We start from the raw sequence: 18,154 nt of genomic DNA, 5'->3' as shown, positions 1-18,154 counted from the left end.
CTACACAAAGTTCAATACATATATCGTGCTTCCCCTAGTGAATTGCTCTACATGATAAAACGATGGTTCTTTGCAATTCAAATTGATAATTTAAGATAACGTTGTAAATTTTCCTGTTCCAAGAACTGGGCAAACTGAATCAACATACTTCATTTTGTAATAACAACCAAGCGATATTTCACCAAGTGTCTTTAAAATCTGCTTAAAGTAATAAAGTATGTGTTTTGCCATGAAATCCTTTAAAATGAGAGAGAATGAAGTAACAAAACAGCGTGATACTCTAAAGAGGATGAACCAGTATATTCCATGCCCCTTCAAGAGCAGTGGTGATGGAACACAGGTCCTGATAAGAGCTTTTATGGTAGGTTCATCATTTATCATTTTTAATAATGAAGAAAAGTCACCTGGCTTCAGAAACTTGGTCTTTCAGTAAAGGATAGGCATAAAAATTCTAATATTTTTAAATCATCTATTTTAAAACACCTGTCTTCAGTCGCTTATCTACTTTTTTCAGACATCTGATAGGATCAATTGGAAGAAACTGATCAAATAATATCATCGGCAACATATCCAAAGAGTTTCTATAGTCATATATTTCCCAAGTTACAACTGTGTATTATTTATGACTCATGTCAAAAATGCCTTGGGGCTTTTGTTTCTCAATTCCATAACAGTTTATTTCCCCTAAACTGTGCCCATGTTTTACAGCAAGGTCCACAGCAATAAAGCAAGAAATCAGAAAAATCAGCATTTGAGATCCCCAGTTTAGCATTTTCTGCTACCTGGGACAATCCAGAGATCATAGAAGGGGTCTTGGTGACCTTGCAGCAGCTGCAAATCACTGTGACCTGAATTATAATAGGCTCCTCTTCAATAATACATTACTGATTCAGTACACTTAGGCGTCCTTGGGGCTTCTCAGTAGGAACCAAAATGATTCCCGCACACGCCACATTTTTCTTATCACACAGCTCCCATCAATACGTTTATGATCTCTTTAAGACGCACAATAGAGGGCACATCTATGCATCGTGCCCACGTTTATCCACAAGTGCTCAGATAGACACATAAGTCAATACATTCTAAATGAAAGGACTAACTAAAAATTCTTATCCAAGGGGCGAATGCATGGCTGCTCACATTCAAGGTCTGTCCTAATAGAAACTGAGTTAGAAACCAGACAAAAGCAAGCCAGTGGAGGTCAGCTGTGAAGGTCAAGGAGATGAAGGAGCTGCCGTAGCAGGCAGAGAAGGAGACCCACCGAGACCCTTGGCATTAGCTGAGAATGAGTCCTCAGACTGTCGGGCGTTCCTGTATGCAAGCAAACCTCTATAGCATAGGATTCCACAAGAAAAAGCAATAAAATACAAATAGAAATGCAATGTCCCTTCAGACCAAAGTAAAGAACAGCAAAGCCACATCGAAATGTCAGTGCCCATTGCTGGTCCCGGTGGGGGCCAACCAGACGCAGTGCTCCCGTGCTGTCCAGCCTCCTCCCCAACTTCCTCGGGAGCTCAGTGATTCACACGCAGCAGGAACAAATCAAATGTGTCCCTCTGTATAATGACAAATTACTAGACACCATGATTATAAAAATAAAATTTGATATGTAGGGGGTGGCAACTGGGTAAGATATACTGTGCTAAAAGTTGTCTCTCTATGACCTCATTAAATCTTCACCTCAATTCAATGTGGTAAACATTATCAAATGACCCTTCATTTAATGCATGAGAATCTTCAGTTTAGTGAATTAGACATCTCAGCTCGAATCTGTCCAGTTCATAATCATTTTCCCATCTCTGATCTCCCCTGTCTTCATCCCACAATCCAGAGAGGTGGCCTCCCAGGAAACGTGTTTGTACCACCTCTTTCTGTCAAAAGCTCAAATCTGAGTGAAGAGCAAGAGAGATGAAGCTGCTTGATGAGTCTTAGCAGCAAAGACTGAAAAGAGGAGCCATGAACTTTAGCTGCTGATTTCCAGGCAGCCCTTGGAGCCCACGCGAGACCTTCCAGCAAGCACTCTTTTCCTAGATTGAGTTCTTTCTGTTCCTTGCTGTGGCCACCATGCCCTTGACGACAGGAGACAAGAGGGAGCTCCCTGCCCCACTGGAGGAACTGAGAGAGAGCTCCACACCCCAGGAAGACCTTATTTTCCCAGCCTCGGCACTTCCACTGGCAGGAATCAAGACGAAGCCCCAGAACCGCTTGTCCTGGAAAGACCCCAAGCCCCCCCGGACTCCCTCCACTACTCATGTCTCAGCCACCACCCTCCTCCTCATGACCACCAGATTTGTTATTCCTGTGAATCAGCTACCAAAAGAACTCCAGGGCCCCAAACCATGTGGACATCTCCTTTTCTGACCCTTGTCCTCTGCTAACACCCACTCCTAACTTCTGAAATCCCCTACTATACCTGTCTGATCACAGAGCCAATCCTCAGCAAAATCTCTGCTATCCTCAGCCTCCTCGGAACCATGCCCTTCGCCTCACTGTAACTAAATCTGAGGACACCGCTTCTCCGGCAGCCCCTTTAAATGGTGGCCATTTCCCCCCTCATACCCCTTACCAACAGCCAGACTGGAGATGGGATAACAGTTCTCTGCTCCTCACTACCTCTTCAGACCTTTCTTCTTCCCAAATCCGCACGCCAGAGCTTCGTATCTTACATCATCACACTGTTCCCCTCATCCCTCTTGGTCGCAGTCATCCCCACTGAGCCTCCAGTCCTCACATCTCTACCCTCATTCCACAAAGATTTTTGCTTTTGGCTCATTGCCACTCTCAGAGCAGGCGATGGCACCCCACTCCAGTACTCTTGCCTGGAAAGTCCCATGGACAGAGGAGCCTGGTAGGCTGCAGTACATGGGGTCGCTAAGAGTTGCACATGACTGAGCAACTTCACTTTCACTTTTCACTTTCACGCATTGGAGAAGGCAATGGCAACCCACTCCAGTGTTCTTGCCTGGAGAATCCCAGGGACGGGGGAGCCTGATGGGCTGCCGTCTGTAGGGTTGCACAGAATCGGACACGACTGAAGCGACTTAGCAGCAGCAGCAGCATTGCCAGTCTAACAGCACCCTTATCAAAATCCTTGGTACTTTTAACATCCACATGGATAATCTTGCCAATATTCTGTCTTTTCAGGTCCTGAAGATCTTGTCCTCTGTGCCATCTCAGCCACCCACTCCCACAGTCACACCCTGGACTTGGTCATTTATCGACAACAGCAACTTCAGGTTCACTCCTTTATCCAACGGCCTATTTAATATCCCCATTGTCTTGCAGCTATCTCAAACTTAGTACATCCAAAACCAAACTCAATCCTCCACTCAAACCTACTCCAACTGCTATTTTCCTATCTCAGTTAAGACTCTTAACTGAGCCTCATCCTTCCAGGCCTGTGGACCAAAGTCTTTATTTTTCCTCAAAGCCTATATCCATGGCTTCCCTGGTGGCTCAGTGGTAAAGAATCCACCTGCCAGTGGAGGAGACATGGATATGATCCCTGATCCAGGAAGATGCTACATGCCACAGAGCAACTAAGCCCATACACCGCAACAAGTGGACTTGGGCTCTAGAGCCCAGCAACCGCAACTGCTGAGCCTGTGTTGTGCAACTGCTGAAACAGGCGTGCCCTAGAGCCTGTGCTCCGCAGCGAGAAGCCTGAGCACTGCAACAGAGTAGCCCCTGCGTGCTGCAACCAGAGAAGAGGCTGAGTAGCAATGAAGACCCAGCACAGCCAAAAATAATGAAGAATTTTTTTAAAAGCCTACATCCAGTCTGTCAAGATCCAAAATTTAGATCTACCTTCAAAATATTTCCAGAATCCAAGCACATCTCACCAACTCACTACAGCCGCCCTGCTCTGAGCCAGCATCATCTCTTCCTCGGATGACTGCAGTATCTTCTTTAAGTGATCCCACTGCTGCTACCCTTGACCACTCTCCCACCTCCATGCTCTTCCCAACCCGGAAACTGAAGTGGACTATCTAAGGCATAAATCAAGTTACGTCTGTCAGTGTTCAAAAGCTCTCCATTGGCTTTCCATCACATCAAAAGTAAAAACCAAACTGCTTATGATAACTTACATTACATGTGCAAGTCCCGAGCGCCACCTGGACCTCCTTTGCTGCTGCATCGCTGTTCATTCTGTTTCAGCCCCTCTGGCCACCCTGCCATTTCTTTAATATGCTCAACATGCTTCTGCCTCAGGGCCTTTCTCTCTCTTACCTCAACCTGGAACATTCTTTTTTGCAGACTTTTACTACCTTACTTCTTCTCTCCTTCTGGTCTTTACTCATATATCACCTTCCCATTGAGGGCATCCCTAACCACCCGACTTAAAACTGCAGCCTTCTGGGTGGGATGAACTAGAAATTTGGATTGATGTATATACACTACTGATACTCTGCATAAAATAGACAACTAACAAGAATCTACTATATAGCTCAAGAAACCTACTCAGTGCTCTGTGGTGACCTAAATGGGAAAGAAATCAAAAAAGAAGGGTTATATGTATGCATATAGCTGATTCACTTTGCTGTACAGTATAAACTAATGCAACGTTGTAAAGTAACTATAGTCCAATAAAAAAGTTTTTTAAAAAACTGCAGTCCCTCTATATCCTCTCTTCTTCCTACCCTGAAACTATCTGTTCCCCCTTTCTTTATTTTTCTTCATGACACTTAATTGCCATCTTCACACTATAAACATTTACTTCTCTTTTTAGTGTCTCCCTCTACCTGGTGGAATGCCAACTCCACCAAGGCGGGGATTTTTGTGTTTTGTTCAGAGCTATGTCCTCAACACAGACAGCATTGCCTGGTACCTAGTAGGCACTCAATAAATATTTTTGAATGAATAAATGAGAATGAACAGAGTTAAGTAGATTAATCAATTTCTCAAAGGCCACAGAGCAAGTGAGGACCAGAAACAGGCCTCCAGCTCACATTTATCTGAGGCCACACTGTGCTTTCCACTCACAAATTCCCTGTGTCACATGACCATGTATGCACGGGAAATTCCCTGCATTACATGACCATGTATGCATAGGAAACTCCCTACATCACATGATTGTACATGTTTGGGACAGCTCACAAATAGACACAACCGGAAATGTTAACTTCTCAAGTGATGAGTTTCTTATGCTCATATTTGAAAGATGAAGGACAAAAAGGAATCTGCCTGGAATTATTCAAATCAGGGAAAACTCTGTAAAGGGCCAATTGGTAAATATTTTATGCTTTACAGGCTATTTGGCCTCTGTCTTAACTACTCAACTCTGTCTCAACTACTCAAGCTCCAATAAAGCTGTATGTACAAAAAAGAGATGATGGACTAGATTCCACCCACGGGCCATAATTTACTAGTCCCTGGTTTAAATCTGTAAAATTGCTATTAGAATGACTGTGTTCTTATGTTTCAAATCTTGGGCAGTTATAGGAAGCAGTAGGATAAAACACAAAGAGTATCAACTTTGATCGTAGCCAGTTCTGTGTTCAGATTCCAGCCTTGCCATGTGCTAGCTGTGACATTATGTAGGAAAATTACCCAGTCCTCTGAAATACAGTTTGCTCACCCAACAAAAGGGATGAAAAAAAAAGTGAAAGTGAAAATCACTCAGCCGTGTCCGACTCTTTGAGTCGGTTAGGGTTAGGGAATGGGTAGCCTTTCCTTTCTCCAGGAGATCTTCCTGACCAAGGGATCAAACCCAGGTCTCCTGCATTGCAGGCAGATTCTTTACCAACTGTGCTATTAGGGAAAGCCCTGATAAACAAAAGAGATAAACAACCCTTATCAGGCAGGGCTGTTCTAAGGTACAAATGAGACAGTGTATTTATAGCAACCACTAAACTATACATACTAATTATTCTATAATGATGATGGTGGTAGTGATAATAGCATTATTAGGTGGCTCTGATGAGACCCTCATGAACTTTAAATTCCTTGGAATCCAGGTCTCTCTCTCTCTTTTTACATCTTGAGGTCCCCTTAGCACATTGTCCTGGGCTGGAGATTTTGGTACCAAGCATCTTATAAAAGACAAGTGAAAGGACACATCACTTTATACAATGCCTGCTAAACTTCTGAATGCAAGATATAATGTAGACTTTTTTAAAAAAACGAGCTCTGGAAGAGTTTATGCCCATGAGGATTATGGACTTAGTAGCTGTGAATTATGATCACAGTATCAAGGGAAATAAACCAACACATTTTCACCCACGTGTTATCTAGTCCTCCACTATCCTGTGGTTGACATTTGTTCTCAGATTGTCTCAGCCTTTTCCATTCCACCCACTCCCTAGTAGCCTTGCTGCACACACCAGGGGCAGGAAAACAAGACTGTGCTTCCCTGATGTCCTTAGATCTCAGGCTTCTCTGTCACCTGGCATCAAGCAGACACCCCACAAGATATCTGCAAATCCTCAGTGAGGTGACTTCTTCGCTGGTGGAACACACGGCACGTATTTTGCTGGCATGGATGCTGGCTGAGGCTGTAGTAGTTCTGCTGTGGGTACAGAGGTTTCCCTTCCTGATTTCCCGACAGAGGCAGCAGCACCCTTAGGGGGCTAATTCTGCAGTGTTGTTCTGGGAGTCACTTCCAGAAGCTAAGTCTGGAGCCGTCTCCTCTGGCCTTTGAACATAATGTATTCAATCTGCCTGTGTTAAAACTAAAAATTAAGGGCTTTCCTGGTGGCTCCGTGGTAAATAATTCACCTGCCAAGGCAGAAGACACAGGTTCGATCTCTGATCGGGGAAGATCCCACGGACTATAGAGCAGCTAAGCCTGTGCGCCACAACTACTGAGCCGGTGCTCCGGAGCCTAGGAGCCTCAATGCTGAACCCACACACCGCAACTACTGAAGCACCGAGCTCCAGAACAAGAGACAAGAGAACAAGAGACAAGAGAACAAGAGAAGCCACAGCAATAAGTCCGCACACGGCAACTAGAGAATAGACCCTACTCACCACAACTAGAGAAAGCCTGCACACAGAGATAAAGACCCGGGGCAGCCAAAAATAAAGAAATAATTTAAAAAATTTAACAAGTAATTGCTGCCAGCTGGAGCTCAACCCAGACTGATACTCCTCCTTTATTGAGAGCCCAGCTCCAATCCAAATCACCAAGTCTCTTTCAGAATACAAAAGCACTGAAGATATGACCCCAGACTGGTTCCTGAAACACGAAAGAGGGACAAGTCTGCCCCTTCCAACCAAGTTGGGTGTGGGAAGAAGGACAGGGAGAAGGACAAAAGAAGGGAGAAGAAACAGGCATTGAGGCACACGCATCTAACCTCCCTTCTCTGCAGTAACATCCTCGGGGAGAAGGTGTGTATTAGACAGAGTGCAGCCAGCCAAAGCAGTAGGGAGCTTCTGGCCCTGCTCCCTTCTGGGAGCTCCCTGTGGGCAAAGCCTTGGCTCAGTACCCCCACATCAGCACGGGGTGATCACAGAGCTGTCCCACTATGGCCCTGAGGTTTCAGAAACTTCCACATTACCTGTGGAAGAAGGTGAGATGCAAGGAACAAACTGGAAAACAATACACAAGACATTATAATTTTTGTACTTAAAAATGGGCTCTCTAGGTGTACTTGTGTACAAACCTTTTGCAAAAAAAGAAATCCGATGTCAAATGTCAAATCGTGGGCAGTGGTTACTTCCCACACAAAATGGGAAAGAATGACAGGAAGAGGAGAACACCCACTTTTTCAGTTATAATGTTCAATACTGTGTGAATTTTTTTTAAGTTAACATGGACTTCCTTTGAGGTTAAAAATTTTTCTCTTTTTGCCTCTTCCTTCTTCACAGCTGTGAGCCAAATGGAAGCAGCCAGGTGTGGACGGCTAATGTCAAGAGTTGTTAAACATGATCTGCTCAAGGGAATTTCTATTCAAACTTGGCTGTTACACACCTTAATGTTCTAAAAGTTTTCCTTCTTCTATTTTGGAAAAAAATGTAAATTGGTGATATCAAAATGGTCAAGTTTGTCTGTATCCTCAACCAGTGGGTCTCAAACTTCAGCAGTCATCAGAATCACCTAGCAGACTTGTTAAGACACAGATTTCAACACATCCACAGGCTTTGTTTCAGTACATCTGGGTCAAGCCCAAGAACGCACATTTCTAGCCTGTTCCCAGGGGTGCTAATGCTACTGATGGGCAGACCTCTGATCTAGACCCTCACTACCAGAACTGTAGTCCCAGACCAGCCGCCACACGACCTGGGAGCTTATTAAAAATACAGAATGCTGGGTCTGAGCCCAGGCCTCCTGAGGCAGAAGCTGCACTGGAAGAAGACCCCCATGTAGGGGCTCACACGGACTGGACAGCCAGAGGGTCTGCTCTAGACGTTCAGAGCCTTTGGCCCCATGCTCTGAGATGCTCCCACTAAACACTAAGCCATCCCGGAGCGCTCCCTCCACTGCTGAGACGGGAGAGTGCCCTCTTGGTGACCTCGGGGACAGAGGCTAGGAGGAAGGAAGAGCCGGTCCATAACAGAAGAGGCCTCGAGCAGAGCCTCCCAGGGACGCAGAGCAGGCACACGCTTTCTCTCCTTGGGCACATTTCCACAGCCCCCGCGGAGCTGTCTTCTCAACGGTGTTGCTGGGTTACATCCTCCTGAGCTCACAGAGAGCTAGCGGCTGGACCCTGGCCAGAGCGTCCCCACAGCACAGCTGGAGACCACCCGAGGTGCTCCCCCCCCACCCCCGGTCAGGCCCTCCCATGTGCCATCTGTAAAGCCAGCGCTCAAGCAGAATACAACCCAGCCAAACAGAAGGCCCTCTGGACATTTCAGAGACAAAGCAAGCATGATTTCCACCACTTAATTCATCCCAGAGCCTCCCGCATCGAGAGAGATTATGCAGGCCACATGCCAAACCCAGTTTCACTGCCTTATGGTGGTCAAGCTGGCTATGTCTAGATATTTAAGGCCATCCGATTAGGCCCACCAGCCTCCTGACAAACACACTTGGTTCCTACAGCGCAGGGAGCCACCAAGGGGAGGACCTGCTGCCCTCCCACTCCTCCCCAGACTTGCCTCTGAGCCCTTCCTGCTACAGGGAGCACCCACATGGAGGATCCTCTGAGACCCACCAGACACAGTCACATCACGTCTGAGTTCTCTCCCCAGAAGCCACACCAGAACAGGAACATAGGAACTGTGAACAAACAAGCAAAAAGGCTTTCAGCTGATTGCACAGGCTGTTTTTCTCTATTAATCTGCAAAGATGTGTTTTTACGTAACTCATTGGAAAGTCTCAACCTCTCCCACAGAGATACAGAGTGGCTGGCGTTCATTGGTCTCCAAACCACGGTGTCAAAAACTGGATGGTGTGCTGAAGAGCTGAATAAAAAAATCATCTTTAAAACTGGAGGAATTAAGCGAAACAATAATTTTCACATAAATAAATAAGCAGGTATTGTTCTAATTGTGGTTAAAAAACAATCCTAACCTTCTCAACACTACCACTTGTTGAGGTTTACTGAAGGTTGGTCCCATACTGGACCTTTCAGGATTACCTTATTTATTTTCATAACAATCCTCTGTGATGGGAGGAACTATTTTGATTCACAGCACCTCAGACACCAAATGTGTGGGCTTTTTTCACACCAACAACCAGCCCTCCAAGCCTCCAATATCACCTCGGTGTCACAATTGAATTCAGTTCTGGAACTGAAGACATGGGGTTAGCATCAGACCACACAGATTAAAGGACTGGGTCCCACAAGGCTGCCCTTACCAGAGACCAGTTGCAAGTCCTGGGTGCCCAGGGGACCCACACTTCTGTCTGACTTGGCTGCAAAGTCAGGGGTTCCCACAGCCAACCCCATTCAGGTTCGATCATTTACAAAGGGGTTCACAAAACTCAAGAGGATACTCAGTATTAGGAGTTTATTCTGGAGGATGTAAGTGAACAGCCGGATGGCAAGATGTACCGGGAAAGGTCCAGAAGGATCCCAAGCACAGGAGCTTCTGTCTCCTGTGCCTACAGCACGATCCTGACACACAGATGTGTTCACCAACTCCAAAGCTCTCTGAACCCCACTGTTTAGAGACTGAATGGAGGTCTGATTACATAGGCAGGATTAAATCACTGGCCATTGATGACTGAACTCAACCAGCAGCCTCTCTCAGGTTGAGTGGTGGGCATGAAATTTCCAAGCCTCTAATCAAGCCTTCTTCTTTCTGGAGACTGGCCCCTGTCCTGAGCTGTCCACAGGCCCATCTGTGGAGTCCTGCTCCAAGGCCACAGGGGCAAGACCGTGCACCAAGGCCACAGAAGCAGAGCCCAGAACCAAGGTCGCCTGTGAAACTGACTGACCCCCTTTGTAACCATTGCCAAAAGCCCCCTGATCATCACCAGCAGGTTTCCTGACCCCAAATTAGGCAAAAAATGACCACCCTGGCAGTCACCCTATAGAGCCCTACTGTTAGTCACTCAGTCGTGTCTGACTCTCTGCAACATCATGGACTGTAACCCACCAGACTCCTCTGTCCGTGCAGTTCTCCAGGCAAGAATACTGGAGTGGGTAGCTATTCCCTTCTCCAGAGGATCTTCCCAACCCAGGATCGAACCTGGGTCTCCTGCTTTGCAGGAAGACTCTTTACCATCTGAGCCACCAGGAAAGACAATAGTGCCCTAACCCAATCACCTAATGCCAACCTTCCTGCAATAATTTTGAGACTATAAAAATTGTCTACTAACCCATGAAAAGCGTTGACTTTCCCTGGTCTGTCAGGAGGTCGGCTTGCTGCACTCACAGTGCCCACATTCTCTCTGCTCTTTGTTCTTAATAAACTCAGTCCTTTCTGCAATACTCTGGAAATTCTTTTCCAACCTGCATTTGAACTGCCACGACACCACTAAGAATTTGCTTCAGTGGAATAAAAGACTCTCTAATATCTTTATCCCTTAGGAAATTGAAAGGGTTTTAAGAGCTCTGTCCTTCCTTCCTATGCCAAGAACCTGAGTCAAAGATCAAAGAGCTTCCTATGATAGCCACGTGGGTACTATTCACTCTTCTGTACAGATGGGAACACTGAAATTTAAAGAGGTTAATTAACTTGCATGAGGTCATACATCAAGGAACTTGAGTAGGCCAATTTGAGCATCTATGCTTAATCATTCTATACAGCCTTCCAGTCTTCCAGTCTTAAGGGGCACCTCCCATGAAGAAAATAATAAACACAATAATGAAATGAACATCCAAATGCTTTGGGAAATATTGGAGGGGTCAACTTGACTTTGTGTCAAGGTAACCTCCAAGTAACATCATTACATATGTCTATGGTGTGTTGTGTTTGAGGGAGTGTTCAGGAGGCCCAGATGGCTCACGTATTGTTTTGATAAATGGAGAGCAGTCACTCCCATCATTGGCAGGGAAAGCAAAATTATGTCTCACCTCCAGACCAACTCATCACAACGCCAGCTGAAGAAACACTTTATTTGGTCATGACCCAAGCATGAGCGCTGATGCGTAAAAAGGCCCTAGGTCATCAGCCCAGATTGACAGCACAAGGAGACTGCCTGCTTCTCAGTCCTCCTGTCTCCGAGCCTCATTCCTCTTTGCCAGGATGACAGATTGTCTTGTGTCATGCTGGGGAATGGACACACACAAGCACACACACAAACAGGTGATGCCTGAAAGGAGCTCAGCTTCACTTGATAAGCATGAGGTAATAGAAATTAAAAGAACTCTGCTTACGTTAGTTGCAAATGGGAATAGGCAGTTGGTTTTTATTATTAAACCAAAGGATGATTTAACATGCATTGGAGAGCTGGCTACTTTCTCATAGATGGAATCATCTTTTTATAAATGCTAACCCTCAAAATTTTGTCAGATATAATTCATGGGGGGTGAGGGGGTCAACGCCACTCATGTGTAAAGTGCATCAAACACCCAAACTCAGGAGCATGTAAGAGAAATAGAAGGGCAGAGGAAAGGCAAATGGGAGTGTTATGGAAAGAAAAGCCAGGTCTGTGTTTGAACCTTGCTGCATAGCAAATAATATATAGCATGGTAAATCACAAATGGACTCAAATGTCTTGTTGAGACAAAACAGAGCTAAGGAAATGAAAATTATGAGCTGACTTATGAGTGGTCATTATAAGAAACAGCAGTTATTGAGGATCTTCTATGTATCAAACAACATAGATATTATTCCCATTTTACATATGGGGAAACTGAGGCTTAAAGGGGCTAAATAACCTAACCTACAGGAGATGCCATACGTGATAAAGAGCAGAGCCTGGATCCAAATTGAGGTTGAGTTGAATCCAAAGCCCAATTGTTTTTTAGAATACATGGGAAATGGCTATGATTTTCTTGAGACTACAAATTGGAAAATGGCATCCAACTGGAGGTGTGCCTAGAAGGGCCTGGGGTGACCATCAGTGAGGACCTGTTCAACATCCTTTCCCCATTTCATCTTTCTTGTTCAAACCTCACTTACGTTGTATAATAGTCCAATTTGTAACTCCCAAAGGAGAATTCCAAATGAACTAAGAGAATCCTTGATTGGCATTCTCCTAGTCACTGTTATTGATCTAGTGGTAGGCACATGACCTTAGATGGCAGTTATACTAAAGACATGTATTTCAATCTTGAGAGATACTCTGTCTTTTCTCTGAATAGAACAAGGAAATGTATCATCCTTTGGCTAACTGGCAACCATACTGTGATCATGAGGAGAACCACATGAAGACAAAGTTAACACCCACCAATGGCATTATGGCGAGATGGAAAAAGCACAAGTCTATAAGAAAAAACCCACTGAGCTGATGGCTTAACCAATTATTGAAACTGTCATACTTCTTAATTTTTTTGTAATATAACATAAAATGTATATTTTTAACTAGTTTGAGGCAGAGTTTTTCACTGATATACAAAAGCATCCTAATGTAATTTGTTTCCTGCCCAAATAATCTCCTTTAATAAGCAAGTCCCCATGTTCCACAATTAGAGATTTATTCCTTTGGAATATTTGTGTTCTCTAAAAGGTAATAGGTAAATAACAGTGTAGAGAAGGGACAATTTTTCTTAGTATTGCACAAAAGGAAATGGTTTATAAAGGAAAATGTTAATGCATTTAACTACATAAAGTTAAAATTTTAATGTAGAAATACCATTATTAAACTCTAAAGGGAAAGAGTAAACTGGAGAACAATTTTTCTGCATACAATACTGAGAGTTAATATTGCTTCTATATAAAAAGCTCTGAAAATAGGTGAATACCTCAAGAAAAAAATATGCGAAGAATACAATCAATGGCCATTAAATGTATTTTTAATATTTAATTTTACTATTAATAAAGAAGTATAAGTTAAAATATCATGTTCATCTACCAAATTTGAATTGGCTATTTTGTCCTTAAAGGAATAAAGACTGCCTTATCAGGAAAGAACTGACTTACTAACCTGGCTACCAGCTGAGGTTGCTCAGCCCTCCTCAGTCTTCATCAGACCAGCCTGGCTTTGTTAATACAGCAGACTCAGGGGTAAAGGGAGACAGAGGGAGCAAACACACAGGCCTCTGGAGGCCTGGGCTCAGAACTGGCAAACCATCACTTTTACCACATTTTACTAGCCAAAGCAAGTCACCAGCCCAGCAGAGCTTTGGGGGAAGATGGATTCTGCTTCTTGATGGGAGGATTTGTAAACTCATATTGCAAAGTTTCTGAATACAGGAAGAGAGAGAGAATCAGGTCCATTTTCAATCAATCTGTCACAAACATGTACTGCATTGTTCCAATTATGCTTTAAAAATTGGGTGTATCTATCTAAAACATACTGCTAAGTCACTTCAGTCGTGTCCAACTCTGTGTGACCCCATAGACAGCAGCCCACCAGGCTCCCCTGTCCCTGGGATTCTCCAGGCAAGAACACTGGAGTGGGTTGCCATTTCCTTCTCCAATGCATGAAAGTGAAAAGTGAAAGTGAAGTCTCTCAGTCATGTCTGACCCTCAGCAACCCCATGGACTGCAGCCCTCCAGGCTCCTCCGTCCATGGGATTTTCCAGGCAAGAGTACTGGAGTGGGGTGCCATTGCCTTCTCCAATCTAAAACATACATACATAAATATATGTGATATGTAGACAGATAGACAAGCCATAAAAATATACTCTCAACTAAAAAAATACCACACAAAAGAGAATACCCAGATGACCAATGAGTCTATGAAAAGATCTTCAGTAGCACTAGTCACCATGGAAATTAAATGCAAATTAAAGCTACAAAGAGACACCATTACCTACTCACCAGAATGGCTAAAATTAAAACAAATTCTTAAAAACTGACAATACCACATATTGGTGAGATAGGGAATTACTGGGACTCAGATATTGCTGGTAGGAATGCAAATTGGTAGAACCACTATGAAACTTGTCCATATCTACTCAACTGAACATATGAACACTCTATCACCCAGAAATTCCATTCCTAGGTATATACCCCAAATAAATGCAGATATGTACAAAAATGACATGATTAAGAATATTCATAGATGTGTATTTATGACAGCCAAGATCAACCAAAATATTCATCAACATTGGAATGGATAAAATGTGAGATTTTTCACAAAATGGAATACTACATAGTAAGGAAAAAGAAAAAATACTTTTACTAGCAACAAAGTTGGTAACTCTAACAGACACAATGTTGAGCAAACACACCCAGAGCCCAAAAAGGTACACACCTTTCAGTGTAATTGCACACGTGTAAAGCTAACGTGTGGTCATAGAAATCAGAATGGCGGTTACCTCTGACAACAGGGTGATCCTAGTGTGGCACAGGCGCTGCTGGCACACTGGTCTTGATCTAGGCTGTGACTACACTGTTCCAGTTCAAGACGTGTCCCCAAAGCTTTGGCACTTTGCTGTCTGTGTGTTTCACTTCAGTAACAATATGTACACAATAATAAGAAGAATTCAATTTCTTTTAAAGTTTTCCCAGTTAAAAGGTAGAATCTTCATTTGAACCCAACATGGAACTCCGCAGAAGAGGGGCCGGCTGGGCCAGGGAAGAGCCAGGAGGCGCGCCCGGTGTGCGAGGCCCAGGCTCTGTGGGGACGGGACCCAAAGGCACTCAGCAGAGCGCAGTAAGCACTACAGCTTGACTGGACCCCAGTGAATACGCGTGCAAACAGCAGGCCCTGAAGAGGCCTTATGTCTTCAGTCGTGTCTGACTCTGCAACCCCATGGCTGTAGCCCACCAGGCTCCTCTGTCCATGGAAATTTCCAGGCATGAATACTGGAGTGAGTTGCCATTTTCTCCTCCAGGGGATCTTCCCCACCCAGGGATCGAACCTGCGTCTCCTGTGTTTCCCGCATTGCGGGCAGATTCTTTACCGCTGAGCCACTGGAGGACACCCCGGCAGAGCCTGTTATACAGCAAAATCAGCCTCAGTGTCCGTGGCTCTGGTGGCTCTTTGTTACCCAGCTCCTTCCTGCCCTGTTCCCCTCAGCGCACCCCCTCTGAGCACACTGCTCTGCTCTATTTTATGCTCTTCCTGGCCCTTTAAATCACCAGGACACAGCACAGCAGAATCCACAATGCTTATTTTAGCGAGCGGCTGCAAAAAGGTCAGAAGTGACAGCGAGTTTGGAGGGACCCAGATGTCCCCAGCTGAAAGGGCTCTTTCTCGCAGCTCACTTCCACTTCCCTCTCCCTCTTCAACTTCAATTTTCTCCATCTAATCCCTCACTGCCAACACATTTAGGATTTTCTCACTGATAAAAATGAGATCCGTGTTCCCGAGGCTTGGGGCTGCCTAATGGATGTTTGGGGACAAGCTGCCAGGATATAAGCAAGGATGTGAGTAAAAGGCCAGAGCTCACTCAGTAGGACTCTGCAAACAGATGACTATCTCAAGAGAGAAACAAGCAAAGAACAGGAACGGGCAATGGCCAGGAATGGCTCAGTTTTACTAGTCAGCAGTGAAATACAAGTTAAAATATACTATGTTCATCTACCAGATTTGGTTATTTTTTTCCTTTACGGAATAAAGACTACATTATTAAGGAAAGAACTGCCCTACTAACTCACTACCAGCTGAGGTTCCTTAGCCCTCCTCAGTCATCAGAACAGCCAGGCTTGTTACCATGGCAGAGAGAGAGGCGGGGGAGGCACACAGGCCTCCTCCTGAGGCCCGGGTTAAGATCTGACAAACGTCACTCCCACTGCACTCTGTGAGCCAGAACAAGTCACAAGGCCAGCATACACGGGGATAGTGGACTCTGCTTCTTGGTGGGAAGGTTTGCAAACTCGTAACAATTCTAAATAGGGAGAAGTGGAGAACTGGGGCCCTTTTCTAATCGATCTGTCACAAGTATATATACTACATTGTCCCAATTAAATTTTTAAAAATTATGTGTATCTATCTAAAATCTGGGCTTCCCTGATGGTTCACCTGGTAAAGAACTCAGCTGCCAATGCCGGAGATGCAAGAGACACAAATTTGATCCTTGGGTTGGGAAGATCCTCTGGAGAGGGAAATGGCAATCCACTCCAGTATTCCTGCCTGGAAAATTCTATGGACAGAGGAGCCTGGTGGGCTACAGTCCATGGGGTCACAAAGAGTCAGACACAATTGAGTGCACGTGCACACATATCTAAACTATATAACATACATAAATATAAAAGTACAGTTTATATAGAACTATTATATTTTTATAGATATGAATAGACAAAGCAGATAGTTGGATTGAGCAGATTATTAACACAAATCACTGCATTTCCATAACAGTGAGGGATATCTGTCATCCAATTTATTCAGGCTTTGTTCAAGAATTTTACAATGTGCAGTTTGCCCCCATAGGGGTTTTAAAATGCATGATTTTAATGTTTGTGTCTGGCCTGTATCAAGATAGGTCGATAACGAATTTGACTCACTAACTACAGCAAAGTAGGACACAGGGTTGTCTGCAAAAATCACAGTAATCAAATGAACACAGAGAGAAAATGTTGGGAAACAGTCATTTTCAAGATGGAAAATTAAACACTGTACCTTTTCTGGGCAGATACAACCCACTGCCAAAGCACAACACTGATCTGCTCTTCAGCCACGGAGACCCATTCTTAATGAAGTCCTAGGACAAGTAAATAAAAGCAGAAACCTTTTGTAAGTAGACTCTTGAGAGGTGATTCTGACCTCATTGCATCTTGGGCCAGGTAAGCCAAGCAATGCCCCAGCTAAGCCCTAACCCAAGTAGACAGGGATTGCACAAATTTTTAAAAGCCCAAGTCACAGAAACTTCCAAGTACCCTGCTGGCTGGCCCACCAGCCTCCTGATCAATGCCATGACCACAGAGAGCAAAGGAAGGACCATTGTTAGGAGGTCCTGCTATCCTCACCTGTCATCCTCCTGAGAGATCCGCTGTCCCAAACAGACAGCAGGATCAATCTAGCACCCAGCTAATCTCAAAGATATAACTCTAGCTGTTATATACCAATTAAAGGAAAACAGTGATTCTTCTGTCCAACTATAGCCATGTTTACCAAGGGCTGTAACTCGGCCCAAATCTAAAGGGACTGGGTTTATTTAATGGAGATATTCTAATGCAACAGGTGGACACTGAAAGAAAACAGAAATGAGACAGAAAAGCCAGAGTGCAGATGTCAGAGGAATCCAATCCTATTTTAATCTTTCTAAGACTGGGACTTCCCTGGCGGTCCAGTGGCTAAGAGTCCACACTCCCAATGCAGGGGGCCCAGGTTTGAACCTCGGTCAGGGAACTAGCTCCCATATGCAGCAACTAAGAGTTCACACACTGCAACTGAGTTCAAATGCAGAAATTAAAGATCCTGTGTGCTACAACTAAGACCCAGCACAGTCAAATAAATAATTTTTAAAAATTTCCCTAAGATTATTAACTCCCGATAGCATATAGCAATTACAAACTCTACTTCTTAAATCTTCACTCATTTACCCAATCTATCGATGTGCGCTGACCATCAGTTGTGAAACTGTACTGGGGGCTCAGGGTTTAAGGCAGGATGGGGGAAGGAAGATCAATCATTACTAAGATATAATCCATGGCCTTGAGAAGCTCAGTCTAGAGGGAAGGCCTGAGCAAGTGCACAAGTGCTCCAAATGGGACTTAGCCCTGTGCTAGAACACACATTTCCCAGGGCCTCTAAAACGCATAATAGGCT

At 44.4% G+C, this 18,154-nt stretch overlaps 1 long non-coding RNA gene across 2 annotated transcripts in view; it reads right to left on the bottom strand.

Annotated features, from left to right (window-relative positions):
- The window catches only part of LOC147350461 (uncharacterized), a 49,849-nt gene that overhangs the window by 15,282 nt on the left and 16,413 nt on the right, over window positions 1-18,154 (bottom strand). For both annotated transcript variants that reach the window (XR_015148925.1, XR_015148926.1), the window contains exon 2: window positions 17,006-17,087. This is a non-coding gene — a long non-coding RNA (uncharacterized LOC147350461). The remainder of the gene's footprint in view (window positions 1-17,005; window positions 17,088-18,154) is intronic.

The sequence above is a fragment of the Bos grunniens genome, chromosome 20 (assembly GCF_055505025.1).
Source record: "Bos grunniens cultivar Pamir isolate PY7600 chromosome 20, Bosgru_T2T1.0, whole genome shotgun sequence".
Classification (NCBI taxonomy): domain Eukaryota; kingdom Metazoa; phylum Chordata; class Mammalia; order Artiodactyla; family Bovidae; genus Bos; species Bos grunniens.
This window is presented reverse-complemented; position numbering and strand designations above follow the sequence as displayed.